Here is a 16,849-nt window from a genome sequence, read left to right as displayed (position 1 = left end):
ATTTTAGCCCGAAGTATGAACTTACCAATTGACCAATTTAATATTGATTGTAGGAGACATTTTTGGAAGAGGTTTTAAATTGGAAACTTGGAAGAGCATTAAAGATCATGTAAGGGAGAAAAGGGTGACCAGATATGGATGAAATTAGATTTGCAGTGACGATATTGATGTGAGAAGAGAGGAAGAGTGTTACATGTCGGTGCTAAATTTAAGAAAAGGCTGCAGAAATAAGGCTTTGGGTGACGTTGTTTGTCTCAGGTTCAATGAACAAATTAAATAAAGGAGTGAACAGAGAGAAACACATTATTTGATCAAATTTGAAAAAAAAAATCTTTATTTTATATCATGGACTAAAAATAGTTTAATTTCTCAATATAGACAAAAACATTTTCATTTAGTGGGTTGATGAACTGAGGCAGAAATTATCAGGAAGTTGTGAAGGTGGGAGGCAAGTCTGTAGAGTCACAATATTGTACACTTACTGTCAGAGCCTTCCATGGAGACCGCTATGTGTTAGATGGGATGACATTTTACTTGATGTCTGGGTTTGGAAAAATTAATTCCCATGAGAATATTAAATTTCTATACAAAACTAGAAGAGGATCATGCAGAGATGTATTTGAAGTGGATAATGTCCATCCAAAAAACGAAATTAGTTTTGATAAGAAATATAGAATGAAAAGTGAATTTTGAGGAAAGATAAAATGCTGATAAGGGGGTTAATTATGTTTTCTTGAGAGTATCTGGACATGTTTCCTACAAAGAGTTCTACATTTTATCTGTAAAAATTCAAATATGCAAGTTTGTGAATTCGAACCTCTTTTTCAGTTAAAGAATGTGCAAAAATAATAATAAAGGCACAGGTGCAAGTCTACTTACAGAGACATCCATAATGTAATTTTGTAGATAAGCTGCTAATCGTGATCTGAAAATTCATTTGAGTGAAGTAAATATCTTAAGGCTTCATTATAGATGTTCAGTAAATCTTTGAGGAATGGAAAGGGGCCATATTTTAGCAGAAAGAAAACAGAGAGACCTGAGTGTGAGAGTGGGAGATGGGATACTCAAATAGATTGTAATCAAATTTTTCTATTAACAATTGTCTGTCAGTTAAACAAAATAAACATGGTTAAATTCTTGTTAGACCGTGCATGACTTGTCTCTGTCTGATAAGAAACAGTGAGATAAGTTGATTTGACGGCATCTATATTCCAATGGGCCTCTTTTCTAACGGTAATTCCATCACCTTAGGAGTGTTTAAGTGCATCTGGTGAGTTGCTTTGCCTCTAGAGCATGTCACTGCTTTGTGATAAGGGTGAACTGCGTTTTTAACATTGTAACAACAAAAATCTGCCAACCATACACGTATAAAATGTTTTATACAACCTGTTTTACTATATGATAAGTTTTATTCATATTTCAAACATTTTATTTGAAATTTGAACTACAATGTTCCATTTCTACTATTTAATGCTTAAAAAAGAACATTGTTCTTTTAATTTTGGAAACATTTTAAAGACTTGATCACTTTAAACATTTAAAGAACAACTGTTAGTTCATATCAGTCATATCAACATGATAGATGTGGTTCAATTGTGTTTTTGATGTGTAAATATAGGGATTGTTTGTACAATTTGCTTTAACCTCAACTCTATTATGAGTCTGATATTCCACTTCTTATACGAAAAGTTTTGTATGCTTTATGAAATACATAATTAGACACGTACACTCTGACATTTCATCTTTTACTTTACCGTTTTTAGGTTTAAAAAGATGAAATGATGTCCTTCATTACCAAACGCAATATAAGAGAAAGATAAACAAGTCCAGAATAATGATTAGAAATGGGAGTGAGTAAGGAAACTGGGAGACAAGGAGGGATAAAGGGAGGGGGTTGGAAGGGGAACAAGCTAGAGTAGAGTAGGGGGAGGGGAGTTCTAGAGAGTTTTGATAGTTGAAGGTAAGAAATGGGGCCTCTTTTCCACAGTAATTCCATCTGTCTATGCATGCATCAATCTAGACTCAGGGGATGTGACATCTATACTACCTGTATCTGACTGCTCTCAGTGGTTAGAGAAACTGAGAAGGGGTTATCACCCCCTTACCCTCTCTCATTAAGTTACAAATTACAGATATTCATACATGCATTTTTTTGAAGAATCAATGTATAAAGTTTTGTGAATGATAAGTTAAAGAGAACATTTGCTTTCAGTCTTCATGTCCGGGGGAGTGTTTCATCAACATTTTCATCCGACAAGTTGTCAGATCTGACATCTTTCTCTGATGTTGATTGGCTGAGAGGTACTGTTACTTTGGTAACTGTCGGATAAGATGGGACTTGTCGGATAAAACGTCAGACAAGTCCTTTCATGAAACGCCCCCCAGTGGTGGATCCATGGAGGGGGGGGGGGCACATCCGCCCCCCAACTTTGAGAACCATAGTCAATATTTTTGCTGTTCTTGCACAAGAGTGCTTCCCCCTTTTGAAAGGTAGAACATATATTTTTAATGGGAATATGTCTTTGATACACAAGTGAACCCTTTTTATTGTCAATTTTTTCTTGGAAAATGTGCCCTCCCTTTGGAAAATCCTGGATCTGCCCCTGTTAATGTCATGCAAAATTGTAGGCTTTTGGAAATATACTCCTGCCCCAGCCCTTCACTTGCTCCCCTTTTCCTTCCACAACTTATCTCTTATTGTGTCTGTCCATCTGACTGTCTTTCTCTCTTGCTTCTGATTTCTGTCTTATTCTCTTTCCCCTACCTTGGTTAGCTCCCTTTTTATTTCTTTCCCACACACCCACACACCTACAAGGATATTCCTACCTGTTACAATGTATATTTTCCCTACATCTTTCACATCTCTTTCCTATTTCCTTTCCCTTCCCCATTAGCTTATTACTTCCACTCTTTCTTCTTCTGTTTATTATTTTTTTACTTTATTTTTATTTTAATTATTTATTTACCACGGGGGGGGGGGGGGGGGGTGGCACACCCTATCAGCAAATGCTGTTCATAGGAATCCATAGTTTAAATGTTTATCCTTTTCCATTTCTTCTCATGGCATGTTTTTAGCTTTCTAACTCCATCTGTCCCCTTTTTTGACAAGCCCAACAGAATGATTACAGTGTTTGCTGGTAAAAAAAAAAGACACCTGTCACATTATTCATGTGGCAATATCTGCATAATTTTTGGTAAGTCAAAGCAACAATCAAAGAATTATTATTAATGAAGCTTGTTTGGTTGTGATTTCAATGCTAAATGTTTAGCTATGTTCACACCAACAAGTTTTCATTTGGAACAAACAGAATTTAGCAATCATCATAATCAACCATGGAAATTATTGTATGCATGCTTCCTATTCGAGCTCAGCCTGCTCATTATCTGTAAAAGTGTTTACAGACAATGTATGGAATACATTTATGCATATATAGGGTTAGTTTTTGTTTTTAAATCAAACAGTGACATGAAGTGATATGACTTATAATGGCAATCTAGGAATAATAAAACATCCAGGGCAAATGCCCAAACGTTGCCCCTTCTAACATCAAAGACCAGGGGCACGCAATGAAATCACACCCCATTCCAGTGCTGTAGGTTCTTCTAATTTCTGTTGGCGGTGGCTTCTATGTTCTTATCAGATTAAAGTTTCATGTTATCTAGATTTGCCTTTGGCATCCATTTCCCTGAAAATGGCACATTGGGTCCATGCATGCCTAATTAACCATAACCCTTCAAAATTCCATAAAAGGCCTATGACTATATATAGAACCATAATAAGTTGCCTAAAATCTTTATTTATGAAAATGTTTGTGTTTAATTAGTTACATGACGATTAGCACATTCTTGAAAATGAGGAAGAAAAGACATGGATCTAGCAATGCATTTAATTTTGCTTTGGTTTCCATTGATGACGTCATATTGTATCTTGATCTCTGCATCCTCTTCACCTCCTCATCTTACCCTTATTAGCATAAGATGAGATGCTCTCCATATTTCATGATTTAGTAAATTAGAACAAAGTAAGAATGATCATCTTCACCGGTCACCCTACGGATGTCTAACTTCACCATCTATTTTGTCTTTGGTGTGCAGCATCTACTAGAGCATGTTATTCAAGCACCTTGTAGCCTATAGGGATGTATTGTGAATGCGTCTATGCCTTCTTCTATGTTACATCCCAAGACAGGGTTAAGAGGTGTCATGTAGGAGGGTCGACTTTCAGACCGACAATACTTGGGTAGACCGCGGCTTCTAGGCATTGCTAACCCTCATGCTTTAGCACAAGGCAAGCTTGTATGCTTCCTGAAATCGAATATGGTTCATTGATTTAGGGAATGGTGCTTTTTTTATGAAACATTGTATTTAGAATACAAAAAAATATTCGTCAATATCTCTGGAAGCTCTGATACAGAACATTAGTTTGCAAACTACAATCACATAATTTTGTGGGTTTTTTTTCAGAAATTGTGACAGGTTTGGGTGGATTCCAAAGAGTTTATTCAGAATTCCATAAACCTAATGAGAAGAATTCAAGGTTGTAAAGTGTTTTAATGAGGATAAAGATACATGCCTGCTTTAAGAATTCTTAACAGTATGGTGATACCCTTCTATCTTGGTGAATAAATGACCACTTTGGTTATAAGCTCTAGTCATTGTAAAAATGTTATTTCTTGTCTACCTAATGAATTGTAATTATGATTAAATTATGTCTTGGTGATATTCTATTTTAATCCAAGACAAAGTTACTAACTACCTTATACCTTTGAAGTCTGTATAAACCTGTGGTAAAGGTTCAATGATATGAATTATATTGGACTATCATTCAAATATTCTAATTTTACAAAAGTATTTTGACTGTTGAATTCAAAGTTTTGAAAATTAATCATCTTTAGATTTGCCTGAATAGAGCAGTCTTTAAATGCATTGTGGATTCTGAAAGATACAAGACACATATAGGATTTGAATAAAGATTGAGTGTAAAGTGGAATGTGCAGGTTGCTATTACTTGCATGAAATGTATGTTATAAGATGGAATGCATTTCACCTCTAGAGACACAGGGAGGGCCAAGAGGTAGTGAGATATGCAGAGAGTGAGGGGGGGGGGGAGCTTGGAGGAAAGAGAGAGAATAACAGAGAGAGAGAGAGAGAGACAGATCAGGTGGAGAGGTATCTGGGGGATTTGTTTACCATTGGAGCTTGAATGTTGCAAGGAGATGGTTTTTAGGATTTAGTAATGTTTCCTGTAAGACGATGCTAAGGGTTTATGAACCGACCAATATGCATGCCAGCATTCAACTTCTTCAAGCACTGAGTTCATAAGCTTTTCATACGTTTGCTGAAATTGTGAAAGGGGTTTCTCTTTTTTGTCCTGCAGAAGTGGCTTTGGCAATGTAAAAGATGGTGTTCATAGTACCTATACAGAAGAGTTTTAACTGTATTAGATGCTCACTATCTACAGTGAACAGGTGCGGATCCAGAGTAGGATTTCTAAAAGGGTTTGAAAAAGTCATTGGTCCATTATGAAGGACATTTTATCTTAAAAAGTAAATGCTCCATTTAACGGGCTGGGTCCACCATTAAATTTGCAAATGCTCTCTCACCTTCTGTCATGCCCTGGATCCGCATCTGGTTAATCTACTTATTGATATTTATGTTGATTATAATTGAGAATTAACAGAGAAGACATTATATGTTTTAATGTCATGTTTCACTCAAGAAATATAAGGGAACTGTTTGAAAGACAGGTATCAGAAAAGAAAACAAACTTTTTTAGTATTACAAACAGATGAAAATGTGGCTCAGAAATGTAATCAAGTTCAGTGTTTATATAATTCTTTTTCCTTTTTTTTCTTCTTTATTTATACTGTATAATCATCCTCACTACCCCCCCTAATATCAATTTAATAAATGAAAGAGAATTTTTACTTTCTTATTAGGAGAGATTAATCCACCTAATTTGTTGGATTTAACTGAAAATGATGTTTTCAACTTGATAATATAACAAATCGTGCACTTTTGAAGACTTAATTGTTACTAATTACGATTGCCTATGAGAGCCCACCTCTAGTGCCTTGCTATCCTTAAAATTCCAACATTTCTTACAATGGCTTTATGGTAATTTTTTCAAAATATTGCCTGGCTGTTACAAGGATTTATACTGCTAGGGTTCTTCCTACCAGTTTTTTTTAAGAATGCTAGAATTTGTTTTCTGACTTTTCTCTTAAAGTCATTGAATATTGTTTCAACGAACTTAATTTGACTTCTTTTCTCTCCTCCCCCTCTCATCTATCAACCTTTGACCATACAGCCAAAAGGAGGCCATGGAAATAGACGAGGAGCTATTCAATGACTTTTCCTACAGTGTAGACCAATTAATGGAATTAGCTGGACTAAGTTGTGCCACAGCGATAGCCCAGGTCTACCCTGCTAGTAGTATGGGTGGAGATCCAACAGTACTAATCTGTTGCGGACCAGGGAACAATGGAGGGGATGGATTGGTTTGTGCTAGGCATCTTAAATTCTTTGTAAGTATGCCACTTCCATTTTCTTTCTTTTTATGATATCATTATTTGCCACTAATATTTTTGTTTCAATGTAGTAGCAGCATAAAATTTTATTGATATAGTTTTCATTTTCTTGCATCCATGTAGAAGAAATGATTTCTTGCCTCGCGCATATGACAGATAATATTTACGAGGTTTGACCATGACTTCTTAGCACTGGGAACATCAATCATCATCATGTGGTGATTAAGAGCGATATGGGTACACTATTTAAGAAACAAAACCAGCTTCTTCATCTTTATTTCATATTCTATGGTCCAAGATGGATCTAAGATGAAGTATGTTTAAAGCTGATACAAATATATATTGATTAATGCTAATCATGATATGAAAATAAGTAGTTGTACAAATAAATTCATTTAGCCATATTGATGTATTATGAGGAAACCAGTGCCGGTATTCAATTTGATACTTGAGCCAGAATTTTAAGTATTAAGTCCGGCTTGTGTGCAGTTTACAAACATGATACGCGCAGTCATACACCTTGCGCGCAGATGGATACATACATTGTGTGTTATTTGGCTCAGACTTTATGACGTCACAATGGTTATAAGCAAGTATTTTGCTTTAATTTGGCTTGATAAAGTAAAATAATTAGATGTAATCTGAATACAAGTTTAAGCATTTTGTTAGCCAAGCAAAGTGCTAAGTAAAGTACCAAATCAATACTTCAATTGAATACCGGCCCAAATCTATACTTGAGCAAAAAATAAGTCAATATGAAAACCCCCGTCACACTAGAGGCGGAATGAGCCGGAATGCCGTCGGAATGAAAATTCTTGGTACATTCCTGGATATTTGAAGCGCATTCTAAAAATTCTGACTGCATTCTGAGTGCATTCCAGACATTCGGGTCCATTCTTGTGACCGGCCCGAATGTTTTGCTCATGTTCAAAACTTTCGAAGGGCATTCGAAGTGGAGAAATATCGAACGACATTCGAAGTGCATTCTGACTGCTCTCTGACTGCATTCTAAATATTCTTGCTGCATTCTAACAGCATTCTTAATATTCTTCCTGTGTTCCGACTGTATTTGAGCTGCATTCGACAGTCAATACACCCGGAATGTGCAAGAATCATTCGAGGCGGGATCAAAGGACGTTCTAAGTATTCGAACGACATTTTTGCAAAAGTAGTGAAAATTTCAAATTCCCTCCCGAATGTGGCACGAATTTTGAAAGTTCTTCATTCCGGCTGGTTCTGCTCGATTCCTGCTGATTCCGAATAAGTGTGACGGGGGTATAAAATATTTATGCCTACGTACTTAAAGCATGACTTTTCCATTAGCAATTTTTGTCCAGTCATATAAGTGAAATTAAACTGTTTATTCATACTACACTCTTTTACATCTTTTCCATTTGACATAAGTAATTAAAGTAAATTCATATATTCATAATTGCATATACCATTAAATGCTCAAGGAAATATGTATACTTCTCATTCTCCCTATACGTTCATAGCAATACCTTCACATTGAATACTGAATAAGTTATATGGAGAATGAGAATAAAGCGAATAAATTACAGACCAATCACTCACTGTTATAGATTCCTGCTCTCCCTTTATGCATGATGAAGACAAAGTGAGCCTGCCTTTGCCTTCATATTTGGTAGATTTTATGAATGCCATGCTACATTGACTCAGTCATTACTCTCTTCGCTTATTGTCTTACCAAATGCAAAAAGCAATTTGTCTGCATCTTTTGATTTCATATTGGCCAGCAGCCTGCTTCTATCACAGTGAACCAACCAGTCAGGCAGAAATACACCTCAACCCCATTCTTTTCATGTCATCATGTTTCAAAATTCTTCTGAATATTCCCCCATTTTGATATTATTTAGCCTGACACATATAATCATAGTTTAAAGTTGATTTTTTATATTATTTAGCCTGACACTATAGTCATAGTTTAAAGTTGGTTATTGCAATTTTGGAACATTCTAATTGGAATATGTATTTGTCTGTCAGAGTTTTTCCCACTTTTGAATGTTTTAATGTGGATAGTTTTCTAAAGCAATCCTCTTAAGTTTGATGCTTCTTTAGGTAAACTATGTATTTGGACATTGCTTTTGAATGCTGCAATGAAATGTTATATCAATCCTTTCAAAGGATGCTAAATCTATTGACCTTATTTTGGATATTGTGTCCATTCATTTTTTTTTTACTTATGGACATTGTTTCTCGAAAGTGATGAAAACCTCATACTTCCCTTTTCCTGATTTATTACATTATTTTCAGTTGATTAAGCAAAAAACTTATGACACTATCTTGCAATAGTTTCTTGACATTGATTCATAGTACGCTTCTTTCCTTCTGTTTATATTTATTTGCTACCACTGACTTGGAGATGAAATATAATGTAATTTTTAGTGCTTCGTTTATCATCTGACTCGGCTCATGTGAAATGGAAGATGGCTTTGATGCTCTTGGCAATACTAATAAACAGTTTTGATTATGAATTGATGGTGAAAGCACAGTGTGCACAGGGCATAAAGCAGAAAATGAAATTGAATATGACAGAATAACTCCACCAGCTCTTAACGGAAACACCCCTAGCAAAATAAAGGAAAATTTCACTTTGCAAGCTGCTGAAGAATATCCAATGACTGTCTTGTGTCTTACCATGAGCATCTAGGGCTAGACTAAAGGTCATTTTGAGTGACCACCTGTATTCCCATTGGATGCTCTTCAGTTTATCTTGCTGAATATTAATTCAGTACATGCCCTGTAGGCACATGGTAGTATGCATACAAAATATATAAGGGTCACATATAGGTCATTGGAAATGTAAGAGTTTGTAGAACACTATGAATAGCATTTTTGTAATTCCTAGAAATGTTTTTTAGTTTAATTTCTTTTATAATTTGTCAGTTGAGATATATATTGTTTATCATATCCTTGAAGGCTTTAAAGTTATTGAGGCCTATCATTGTGTATGCACAATGATAGGCCCTGAATATGAAATTTGAATTATGTTCATTTTCGTTATTAGAATTAAAATAAATATGCTTTTCAAAGACTGACTATTTATAAGTGAAAATGAAATTGTAGATTTCATTTTTCTAACAAATAAAAATGCTAAAAAAAATTTAACTTTACAAAATGGACGATCCTTTAATTTGCTAGCTCATGATTATGTTGCCTATATTGTGAAGAAACAAATACAATTCCACCTTGAGGATAATAAAGTTTATGTGAGTTGCACTTTATTTAGATACAAGCTGAAAAAACATATTTTTAGGTCAAAAAAGAATTTTCCCTGTTTTAGTATTTTTCTTTGTAAAACGCTCTTGTAACGATGTTTCTTTTATGATTAAACATGTTTTGGTGTTATAAAGTTGCACTATAAAGTCCTGTTAATGAACTTTAGCATCAACTTAATTATATTCAGATTGATCAAAATAGCAAGAAAAAATATAAAGGAATGTAATGCACTCAATATCAAGACCCTTGAATTTTGTATTTTAGGTGGTATACTTCCACAATTTTAGAACCAAACACAATGGAGAGAATAGCATAACGTAAATACATTATGCATTGGTTGAGCATGCAATGAATCACATCATGAGCAGAAGTACAGGTACTGGATGGTACACATTGTACAGAAGCTTCCCTAGTGGTATATTAAATTTAAAAGGTAAAGTTAATGGACAAAACAATCAGTGATATTCTTCATAACATATACAGACATGAAGTTATCAAAACAATAACAAATTAAAAAATTACTAATATCTCACTACATGAAAGAAAGCTGAATAGTCTCTCTGATAATGCAAGGGGTCATTTCTGCCTTCAGTATAATCTATGGATTTAATATAGGCCTACTGTACATCAAAGATTCTATAAGTTTATTTTCTGTATTGCATGGTAGACAGTTATATCATGTACTGGAGCTGGAGCCAGTAAGAATACTAGTAGCTTTTTTGCACTTTTCCAGTACTTTGTCTGGAAACTTCATGTCATAAAAAAGGACCTTCGTCGCTTGATTTCTAAGTGTTTATCTTGAGGCTGGGTCTGAACTCTGTTGAGTTTTTGCGTATGAGGCTGAACAGTCGCTCGAGGTTTAGCTTGTTGAAAAGCGGTGTTGTATGCAGCCAAAACTGGCAGTATAACTTATTGTATCAGTCAGTTTAGCATGTATTGCTGCTGCTTTCCCCACTGGTTGCTTTACTGATGTGGAAGCATTGCCTTTTTTGCTCTCAGGTGTTACAGCCTCCTTTCCACTGTTTGCAACGAAAAGACCTTGTGTACTTTTCTTGGCTGGGGGATCTTTGGTGACTTTGGATGTTTCTTTCCACAGTGAACTCGCAAATGTATTCTGTCCCCCAGAAGTGACTTTCTTGATGCCAGGTGTAACTTTGGGACTTTTTTTGGACCCAGAAAGTAACGGAACTGGTTTGGGTGTAACTTTGTCCTTTGCACGTTAGAACCAGTTTTCTTTACAGAGCTATGTCCGGCACTAGCAGCAGATGTTGACTGCTTATCTGCCTTCTGTTGTGTTGACACCTTTTGCTTCTTTGTGTTTGTGTCGTCATTGTCCATTTTACGTATTACCTCCAGCAAGCTCAGCATGTTCCTTTGAACTTTGACCTGCTTTTCCTGTAGATGTTGATTGCTCACTAACCTTAGTCTTCTGTTTCATAGGTTGACTACCTTCTTCAGACTTTGCCTCCAAGCTGAAGAATTTTTTGAGAGATACCCGTTGCTCAAGTAGCCTTCCTACAGCTCTTTCCATGGATAACCAACAGGTACACACATGTTTGAGGATTGCATGGTTTTCAGCTTCACACATCTGTTGTACTACTTTGAAGGATTTGTGTCTCTTGCTTGACTTCTCCAAGTAGTAGAAGACAGGAGTAAGTAGATCGACTGGTGAGAATGGCAACACCCATTTGCTCCCTTTTCAGCAGAGAGGTGTAGCAAGTGACATGGGCACCCCAAGATGAAGATGTTTTCATTTTCCTTTTTCAAAAATGGAAGTATAATCATGAACTAATCATGAACTAAGCCATGTAACGCACGCAGGATATCAGAGCACATGTACATGTACATTCAGTTCGTACAATATCAATCTCGACACTAAATTAAAGGCATACTCAAAATTTTGAAGAAAAAAAACATATCTTTGCTGGAAGAAATTTACATACGGATAAAAAAAACAAAAAAAACATACAAAATGTATTATTTGGGAGCTCTGCAGTGGTGATTTCATTTTTATTTCAATTTATCAAGAAGTTAATGAGTGGTATTTGAAAATATAATGTCAAGAAAAAGTCTATTATTTGTTAGTTATCATTAGCAACAAAAATATAGATATATCTTCCCAGGGCTTCTAACTGTAGTCCTGTCTTTACTACAGGCCTACTACTACAGCATGAAAACTGAGATGGACTAAATATCTTTGGAATATTGATATAAACACTATTATGAAGTAGTCAGTTTTAAACTTGGGACCCAGCTTTTGAAATACATGTGCTGATATGAGAACAAAAAGAAAATGTCTGATTTGTTCAAATCAGTTTTCCCTTCAAATTGTATCACAAATCTAAAGCTGATGATGAGTTACCATCTACCGTAGATTTCACATTCAAAATGAAAAAAGAAATATCTCAAAATATAAATAGTAGCTGCTTACAGTCCAATCAAAGGATTTTTTTCTTTCATTTCTTATACAACCGCTAGATAATTTTTAGACTCACAGTGCTCTATTTTCATGCATTCTGATTCTAAATTCTACCAGATGTGCCCACTAATACCTAAGCAATGTTAGCCATTTCACTGCTTGCCAAATTTAGAGGAGTAAATTGCTTTTCAGACTTGGGATGTAGCCTCGGAGTGTGCTCATGGCTGTCTGGCATCTTCCAATTTCATTCTTTTTCAAGTTATTAGGTTTTTAAAGGCATGTAGCAGTTTGGAAGAAGAAATCATCTTCTGAAGTGACAGAGGATGAAAAAAGAAACTAAAAATGTTGATAGTACAGTTTCTTTAACTTTTTACCCTTGGTTCCTTTTTGTGTTTAATATTGTGAATTGATTTGAAATTATAAATTATTTTTTTCAACAATAGACATTTTGATGACATTTTTTACAAGGGTTTTACTGAAGTTTCAAAAGAAAATTAAATAAGGCCTTGGAGCTTTTTTGTTCTATGACCAAAAAACTGCATAGAAATTATGACAAAAGTTGATCTGACCCCACCACCGCCACCAAAAAACATCAATAAAGAATGCAAATGCCTTACTAACCACTAATGTCATCTTATAGGGAAAATAAACAATGCCCCAGTGGTTATTACTTTTTTGTCTGCTGCTAGTTAGGCAACTATCAATTGGTGTTTTGGTTAGGCGTGTTGTCAAAAGTGTGTGTGCGTCTTTTCCTTTATATTCCACAGCGAAACCGCTGAGCGTGACATTGTCCTTTTTTCTTACCTACGGGTCAGTGCTCTTGCCATTCAAGACGCCAGCGTGCCCTTTTGCAGCGAAAACGGAAGCGTTCGCTTTTATCTTTTCTTTTGACGCCCCCGGTTGGCTCTCCGATAAGATGTTTTTGCATGAGCGCCCTCTATGTCCACGATATCGGCGTTTAAGGCAAACTATTGAACGCCCGATCTCTAGTCACTGATCTGAATATCGTTGTGTCCTTGTGTCGGTGTGCCTAGTCGCAGTGGGGTATATATTTTCCAAAGTTACGCTTTCACAATTTCTTTTGATGATTTTTCGTTTCGGGTTTCAGTATATGACAAAGTTCAATTAAATTTAGATTTCATTTCTTTAATAGAACAATAAAGCTTTAGCCCTTTAGCACGAGTATGTTGCTTTATTTTGAAGAATATACCGTTAGATATTGACTTTCTAAAAGTAAGTATTCAGGCGCGGGTAAGATTTTTTTAAATCACACTGAGCCCACACTGTTAGCATTGTCGGGTCGGAAAATTGTCCTTCATCTTTGTAAACGAAATGCAAATCCCCTCGTAAATGATGCAATATAAATCATACCTGGGTCCAAAAATGATGGCATTTAAATTTATACATTGAAAAGCTACTGTGACAAAAAAAAACAATACATCCACAAAATGCAAGCGTTTTTTGTGGAAAAAAGGATGAAAACTAAGGCCATCGTTTAAATTCAAATTTGAGCTAAACAAAGGCCTATGTCTAATTTAGCCAAAGTGCACATCAATTTTACTCTTATTATACACATGTTTAAACATTGACATGTTGGAAACTTATATATTCACACATAATACAGATGCCGTGCAAAACAAACGAATAAAGTATCATTAATTTGAACTTTAAAAATTTAATTGGATGCTCAAGCAGTCATATCGGTCATTGTAGCTTGAATGCACAATTCTTGAATTTCATTGCCCGAAATTCAGAACAAAAAGTACTTTCGTTACTTTGAAGGACCATTACAAACATCTTTGCCTTCGAACGAAATCAAAAGCACTTAAAAAATAAATATTGAAATTATCAAAGAAGTTGAGGTAGTCTTGACCATGAATTGAGTTGAGTGTTCATAAAGGAATTACAGCGTCTTCTAAACTTTGAATGACCGATGAAAAATGTCGCGTGAATTAAAATGCAAATTAACACATTTAAGTGACTCCGACATGATATTGGACAGGACAACCTATATTATCTTTTTACCTGGGATCCGTCTTTATTCCCTTATATAAAGTTTCCCCTGTCATCTAGAGTATTATGTGACCTAGTGTTCTTGATTACCACCCAGGAGCCACAGAACCGAAGGGGGTCTGGGGCTGAGGCCTCCACAAGTACCATGATTTTATGCATGGTGACCCCCACCCCCTTCAAACCAGTCCGCTGGGGGGGGGGGGACTTAATTATTTCTTTTAATTTTCCAGTTCTACTTACAATATCCAATTTTGTCAACTTAATTCTAATGGTTCCTTTTTTCATCCAACTTCATTTCTTCCTTGAATTTTTCTAAATCTTTTCTATACCTATTCTTTTTTTTAACCTTCACGTTTGACTTGTACAATACGTGTATATTGCCGTTGATTTCTTCTTCCTATCAAATATCTGAATTAATCTGCAATGTGTGTATGTCAAATTATTGCAAATTAGATTCCCAGTGTCTAAGGTAAACATAGTAATACGAAAGCCTCTTTGGCCTAGTTTCCCTTCCAACTTTGTACTTCACCTCTTAATCGTATAGCTGCATTCTGTAAAGCTTGCATGTTTGAATATGCACAAAAAAAATCAATAAACGTACAGGAAATGGTAATAACTCGGTCACATTTGCTCTATACGGCGGCCATACGGCGAGTCGAAAACAGCCGTTTTATTCATTTTATTCAAACCTCCTATATTTAGCTGGTACAAAAACTGTTAAAACGACTGTTTTCGACTCGCCTTAAAACAAATGTGACCGATGTATTTGGCATACTAGATCAACAAGGATGGGGTGCATGCTGGTGCGGATCCTGCCGGAGTAACACAATACAATCCAATAGGCGCCGTATTTATTTTGAACAATAGTTGGGCTCTCAAAAGTATTGTGGTCTATTTTGTGACCTCTACTAAAAGAAGTCAGTGGTTGTATATTCTGCACCTGGAGGGTACAGTTATGTAGTGAATCCCGCCCCCCCCCCCTATGAGAGCCATTATCAATTTTGTTGATATAAATATGCCATTTTTACACAAGTGTGCCCCCTATAAAACTCACAGCATGTATTTTAATGAGAATATGTCGTTCATAGACAGGTGAGGGGGTGAGGACCTTCACTTTAGCCTGATAAACACCCCTTTTCCAAATATATTTGGTTATTAAAATGCACAGAGAGATATTTAGGCAAAGAATATAACTCGAATGTTCATATTAAGAGGAGACCTATATATAGAGGGAAGTTACATGGTTAATTAAAAATGTGTTGATAAAATATCAGTCGAATGTTATGTTATAATCTGCTTCGCCAAACAGGTTTTATGTAATATTGCTCTTTATATGTTTATTTTTTTATATGTGCTTTTTAAAGCGAATAAAGAACTCTTGAATTGAATAAAGGCAAGTATTAAACTACATTAAATGTCGAAATGTTGAGAAATATAATGGAAACCATATTAAAATGCACATTACGAAAAGAAACAAAATCAAGGTTCTAGTATAGGGACAAAACAAGAACAAGAAAACTACCCATTTGATGCTTATTTTAATTCCCCGAAAGCCGGACGTTGAAAATGACATGGGCCAGCGCATTGCAAGCTGTATTTAACGGCTTACCCCATTGTCAAGGTAGACCCCATTCTTGATTGGGGAGATTACCCTTTATTCTTGAACATAGAGGTGGTCTGACTGGTGGCGGATTTCAATAGAAAGATGACCTCTTGATTGGTGGGGTATTTCAATGGGAGATTATCACTTTGTCAGCGCTGATGACTGTCTTGATACTTTGATGTTCCCCGATGTGTCTTCTATTCGAAAACCGTGTTTGCAACTAATCCCAATTATGAGACTATTTGGCATCAAAATGAAAGCCGAACTGTACCCTTTTTATAGATTTCTTTTGAAAATAAGATATTTACGTTTAAGGTAAAATTGGAATATGAGAAGGCGCTTTATAATATGTAAACCAATATGATTTGTTCATAAGCATCTTTATAATAAATGTTACAAAATCAAGTTTCATAGAACAGATGTTATACTCGATTTAGTTACAGCCAAAATATTTCAAAGTCATCGAGAGGGTAAGTATCAGACTAAATAATGCAAGCGTGAATGACGAGCTTGAAAAGGGATCATTTTTATCAGGGCGGATCCAGCTTTCGTCAATACAGAGAGAGGACGCAAAATCCCCCCCTAAGCTTATTTTTGTTGGTTTCCTCAAGGGGGAGTCCAAACAGTGAAAATTTTTGGAAGTTTCCTTTTTTGGGCTCTGGAAATTAAACTATATTTCAAAGTGAGTTTGTGAAAAAAAGATATGCGTATACATAATTTTATTTTATTGGCATGATCGTTGGCATGACCCGGTTGGCACTGGTATGCGAGCGCGCAGCGCTTACGGTTTAGATTTCTAAAAAGTTTAGACTTGCAGTAAAGCGCTGTAATAATACGCCGCATGTGAAGCCCCTCTATTATTTACAGCCTACTGTGAACTGTGCAACTATTTCAATTTTGGGTGAAATTCCTTCTCACTTTCTATTTTTTCCTTAGCGTTTAGATACATATTTTGTGCTTCACTTGTAAGTGGTATACAAATAATGTAAATTACTATTAATCGCGTGCGTTCCCGATCTCCTTATCGAAATCAATATTAATGAG

The sequence above is a fragment of the Lytechinus pictus genome, chromosome 3 (genome assembly GCF_037042905.1).
Source record: "Lytechinus pictus isolate F3 Inbred chromosome 3, Lp3.0, whole genome shotgun sequence".
NCBI lineage: Eukaryota > Metazoa > Echinodermata > Echinoidea > Temnopleuroida > Toxopneustidae > Lytechinus > Lytechinus pictus.
The sequence above is the reverse complement of the archived record's forward strand: the minus strand, read 5'-3'. Positions refer to the sequence as shown.